The sequence below is a fragment of the Amblyomma mixtum genome, chromosome 2 (assembly GCF_055824585.1).
Source record: "Amblyomma mixtum isolate Tamu chromosome 2, ASM5582458v1, whole genome shotgun sequence".
In the NCBI taxonomy this organism is placed as follows: domain Eukaryota; kingdom Metazoa; phylum Arthropoda; class Arachnida; order Ixodida; family Ixodidae; genus Amblyomma; species Amblyomma mixtum.
This window is the reverse complement of record NC_143013.1, coordinates 290,328,253-290,334,252: the sequence shown is the minus strand read 5'-3', so window position 1 is coordinate 290,334,252 and position 6,000 is coordinate 290,328,253.

The following is a 6,000-nucleotide window of genomic DNA, read 5'->3' as shown; positions in this document are numbered from 1 at the left end:
CAGGGGGGCACTTTTTTGACCTAAAGTGTGGTCACTGATGTGTGGTTAAGATGTTAAGCTTCGCCCCTAAGAGTGGAACGCGACAGCTTCTTGCAACGCTGCCAAGGAGTCGATAGAACGCCATCGCCAATTCGGTTCTACGCCTCGCTCGTCGGTAAATTGGTTTTTGAGGAAAGGAAATGTATCTGTCTCTCATTTGTCGGTGGACACCTAAACCTCGCCGGAAGGGAATGGAGGAGGATGAGAGTGAGTGAAGACACCGTATTCACTAGACGCGCCTTTGTTCATTCCAAACCATCGTGCTGGCATGGCGGAGTGGATAGCGTGCTCGTCTCTCACGCCGAAGACCGGGGTTCGATTCCTGAGCTCGACCAATTTCTTAATCGCTTTTATTTATTTATATGGCCTGACTAGTAGAGCTAATTAGGCTAATTGGGCAATTAAGCAATTAACTAAGCTCAGTCCCACTTCCTTGGAGCATTACTATACGATCCCTTCAATTGGTTGTATGGTTCCTAGCCAAAGTGCAATTGGCCCCGTTTGAAATTCGCGCACTGTGACGTCACGACCATTTCCACCAATTGAAAAGCGTGACATTTTCTGTCGACAACTGCTGCTTACAACGATGAGACAACATTCGTTTGGCGCTCTCAATGGGAGCCCATGAGGCGTGACAACTTGTTCCTTCCCTTAGAGGGTGGTGGAGTGGGCCTTGTTCACCTGTTCGTGCATCAACTTGTTTCCCGTTTTTTCTTTTTCAAATCGGCAAACCACCCGTTCCTGGTAGCTGTGCTCATTAGGCGGCTTAGTTTTCATTTGCCTTTCTTATTCGCACCGACTGTGCAGGCTCGTGAGGGGAATTTATGGGGATTCCTTAAGGAGGTTGCTGACACTTTCAATTTCCTCACTGTGCGCTTCTCTTTATATTACCTGTATAGCCTCTCGAGAAAACAGATGACCCAGGCTCTCACTGAGTCTTTGTTCCCTACACCATTGTATCGGCAGCCTTATCTGGGGTCTTTGGATATCAGTGTTCTAAAGCGTGTCAGGCGGATGTGCATTCAGGCAGCCGCTAAAACGTTCTTTTTCAAACTGCACACAGCGACGCTGCCTGTCAAAACATTTCTTAATGACAAGGGGATGTTTGTACCCTGGAATGTGAATTGCCGTCTATGTAACGTGCCTGAGACAATTGATCATTGCTTCATCCTGTGCCGTGATGCCATGTTCTTTTGGGACATACTACAACGAACTCTTAAAAAGGACATTGAAATTACACCATACACTATTAGATTTCTGCCTGTTGACAAAAACTCTGTTGTGCCTTATGATCTGTTTATGTTGATGGGACTATTCAGTCTTTGGAAAAGCCGTATGATGGACAGACATGCCGAGCCGCCAAGATCGTCCAAATCTGTGTTTCGTGATCAGTGTGCTTTGGTGAGGAGTGTATATGCTGCACGCGAAGAACCTCCACGCTGGCTGCCGTGCCTAGATGCATGTGTGTGCCTCCCTGAATTTTGATGTTTTGATGGGTGGGAATGCAGTGTTCAGTTAGGGCTATGGCGGGCTCCTATTAAGCAGCCCGGTAACTTGAGACGCGAACAAGTCTGATTGAAGTTTTCTACGGCAGTTCTTCCATGCAATAAAGAAAAAAAAAAGAGCTGGCATGGCGGAGTGGTAGCGTGCTCGACTCGCACTCCGGAGACCGGGGTTCGATTCCCAAGCTCGGCCAATTTCTTACTCGGTTTTATTTATTTATCTGGTCTGACTAGAAAGGTTAATTGGACTAATTGGTTAAGTAAGCAATTAACTAAACTCAAACTTACTTGGAGCATCACAATGCGATCCCTTTAATTGGTTGCATTGTTAGTAGCCAAAGTACAATTGGCCCCGTTTGAAATTCGCGCACTGTGACGTTACGACCGTTTCGACCAACTGAAAAGCGTGACATTTCTGTCGACAGCTCCTGCTTACAACGATGAGGCATTAAAGGCTTCCGCCTTACAAAAAAAGTTTCCTGAATTTTAAAGGGAAATACCACAGAGATCGAAACAGCTCAAAGTCTGATGTTAGAGCTGAAGAGGGTGTAAAAGTAATACAGTCAGGATGATGGACGGCGAAAAATTCAGGGGGCACTTTGGCTGTCTAAAGTGCGTAGAGGCGAAAGCGTTTTCCGCACCACTTTCGCTGCTTCTGTGGCACTGGTGGCGTCACATATAATTGAGTGCTAATTACAAAGTGATGTCAAATCACTAATTAATGATTGATCACTGATTAATGCCTGAATACTAATTAACTGTTAATTAATGACGCTTAAGCTTCGCCTTTAGGAGTGGAACGCGACAAAGTGTTGTAGCGCTGCCAGGGAGTCCACGGAACCCCGCCACCCGTTCGGCTAGATGCCTTGCCCTTTGAACGCAACGCTTTTTGAGGAAAGGAAATGGCGCAGTAATTCTCTGTCATCTCGGTGGACACCTGAACCACACCGTAGGGGAAGGGAGGAAGTGGGAGTGAAAGAAGACAAAGAGGGCCCGTAATGAAGGAAATGAAAATTGTATTTCAGGAAAGGAAATTACGCAGTAACTCTCTCACATATCTCTGTGAACACCCGTCAAAATTAAGGGGGCACTTTTTTTACCTAAAGTGTGGTCACTGATGTGTGGTTCAGATGTTCAGCTTCGCCTCTAAGAGTGGAACGAGACAGCATCTTGCAACGCTGCCAGAGAGTCCACAGAACGCCATTGCCCATTCGGTTTTTTGAGGAAAGGTAAACCTCTCCGGAAGGGAAGGGAGGAGGATGGGAGTGAGCGAAGACACGGTATTCACTAGACGCGCCTTTGTTCATTCCAAACCATCGAGCTGACATGGCGGAGTGGATAGCATGCTCGTCTCGCACGCCGAAGACCGGGGTTCGATTCCCGAGCTCGACCAATTTCCTACTCCGTTTTATTTATTTAGATGGCCTGACTAAAAAAGGTAATTAGGCTAATTGGGTAATTAAGCAATTAACTAAGCTCAGTCCCACTAACTTGGAGCGTCACTATACGATCCCTTCAATTGGTTGCATGGTTACTAGGCAAAGTACAATTGGCCCCGTTTGAAATTCGCGCACTGTGACGTCACGGCCGTTTCGACCAATTGAAAAGCGTGACATTTTCTGTCGACAACTGCTGCTTACAACGATGAGGCATTAAAGGCTTTCGCCTTAAAAAGAACTGAATAGGAGAAATTAAGACAAGGAAACATGCCGAGACCCTCAGAAAAGTGCGCCAGATTTCTTTCTTTGGAATTCGAGATGCTTTGAAGGGGGATAACACTCTGAGAGGTACAGACTGTTTGGCAATAAAACGTAACGTGAAGACGCGTCTTCGGAGGAGCAGTGGGAGGCTATTCTGCTCAGCGATGATCCTGACGGTCAGCACTGGGTGGTGGGGAGCGCCAGCGCAGCAGCAGCAGCCAGTGGACTACCAGACTAGGCGGCCCACCCACATGTTGTGAGAATACTGAACAAATAAAGATGTTTTTAATCAATCAATCAATTGCTCGAATGAGAAACTTTCCTTAACGACGCGCATGACTTGTAATTGCGAAGTTGATTAAGAAAAAGAATTCGCGGTTAGATTGTCCGCAGAAAGAACGCGACGTATCCGGCACGGAATTGAGTTTTCCACTCCAAGCGCAATGTTGCGGCGTGAAAAACTGGTTATAGATAAGCTGAGGTGGAACAGATGGCACAGCTATGAAGGCAAAATTTATTATTTCGTACGGTAAAGGAGGCTTATCTTTTATTTTGTAAATAGAGTGCACATTGAGAAAAAAAAAATTTCTAAAAAGTTGACAAAGTAATGTGAACGTCGTTATCGGCTTATTAGAATAAGGTGAAGCTTCGTAAACCACTACACGGCCTTTTACGCTGAAGAATTTCAGCGCAACGCATACTGCAGCGCTATGTGTCAACTTGTGTTTGTGTCGTTTCTTCTGCGTCGCGCTGCATTTCGTCCTCATGGAACAACTAGCACGCACTCTTAGCTTAGGCTTGTATGCGCTGTGTATCAAATTGGCTTACCTTCTCGAAAGTATGCTTTGTGGCATAAGTATGAGCTTCAAGCGTTAGCAAGGAAAATTACTAGGAAAAAGTACATTTTTTAGACACATGACAGTTCCTTACTTTTTGTAAGAGGAACAACTGACTCAACTGTGAACTACAGCGCTTGTAGGGTATGAACGCCAACGCAGAGAAAAAAGATGCTTGAACCAATGAAAAAAAAAACTGATGTCGTTTATCTCCTTTATGTTAATGGCCTTTAGGACTGACAAGCAAGCCACATTTTCTCTTGGGTAAATATTTTAATTTATTGCGGTATGTAAATCTGACTGGAGGGGCTAAGAGCAAAGCTACAATCGATATACGATACCGAGTCCTGTTGAGAGCTCATGATTCAGTCGTATTTGCTTTTCCGTAGGCCTTCAACGTCATGAATTCGCACTCGCGACGCAAACGAAGTCATTATGCTTATTTTTAAGTAGACAAATTTTTAAAGGTTTTCATCCCAAATGAAATACTGTTTTACGTTTTAACACCGACTTCAATGAAACACGGCCCGAAGGAAAAAGGTGCACCCTTCACGACAGCTGGGCCTCTACATGAAGTTCCAGGGACGACGCAGGTACGAGCTTAAGGTCAAATCAGACCTGGATTTAACCCCTAACTGGAGGCTCGCCGGAGGTGTGCCTGTACCGCCATACCATATGACTTTCCTCTCCTCCTGTAAGCACTGCGGGAAACCGGGAGACTTTATCCACATCCTCCTCACATGTCCTAGTTTCCCACACCCTCCATCCTCAATCACGGCGGAGTCATGCTGGGAGACTCTCCTGGCCAGCTCCGCTGATGCTGACCAGTGCCGAGTAATTACCGACGCCTTGAAGAGGATAGCATTCCAAGGGCTGTGCTTTGCCCTTTAAGGGCAGCCCCGTAAGGGTTGCCTCAGACCACGTAAGGGGGCCAGGGTTTGCCCCCACAGCATTGCTTAGCAATAAATGTTTCCACCGCCACCTTCCACACGCCAACCGCCGGTCCGACCGTTGGCTATCGCCACTTGTGTCACGTGACTAACCACGATATTCGCTCTTCCGAAACAAAGGCCAGGGTGGTGGTGGTGGTGGTGGTGAAAAACTTTAATCAAAGAGAGCTTGAGGGCTAAAAAAAAATAAATAACCCTGCTGCATGGTCGGTATCCTTAGTCCGGGACACCGCATGACGAGGCCCCGTCTCGCGCCCGCTTGACCAGAGCCCTTTGGGTATAGTGCCTAGAATATACTGTATATTTCTAGGCACTATACTTTGGGACTCCAGTGTGGAGCAGTTGAGGAGGGCAGTCTCCCATGCCTCTCGGGTGGGGGTGCTCGCTGCCAGCCAGCGCCGTCGCTTCGGCGGACGCGGTTGTTGCGACACGCGTCTTTTCTTTCACTCTTTGCTCTCATATCTTTCATCTCTCTTCTATTTGCACGTGGCAGCGGTGGTGGCTCAGCTGGAGCCAGTTGACAGGCCCGTGCAGTTTTCTTTTTAACTTTCTTTCAGTCGCAACAGCTACAACAACCGGGACGAGTTTTCCTCCCCATAAACCGTGACATAGGTGTACACCGAGATGTGGGGTAGGTACTTTCCTTTCCTCAAAAAACAATTATCAGTTTCCTATTCCTTTCTTCCTTCACTCCGCTCATCCCAGCCTTAAAGGTTGGTTGAGGTGTCCACCTAGTTGTCGAGATTTGGGTGCTACTCCTCCAAACACACGTTTTCGCATTTATGCATGTAAGCAGACTTAAATGCCCTCAGCATTGTCCCAGACCCCTCCACTACGGCGCCTCTCTTTCTTCGGTCACTCCTGCCTTCCTCCCTTCCCGTAAAGCGTGGTTCTGGTGTGTGACAAGATTACTGCATTTCCTTTCCTCAAAAACAAATTTCGCAAAATATTATTGTATGTGTGGATCTAGTTC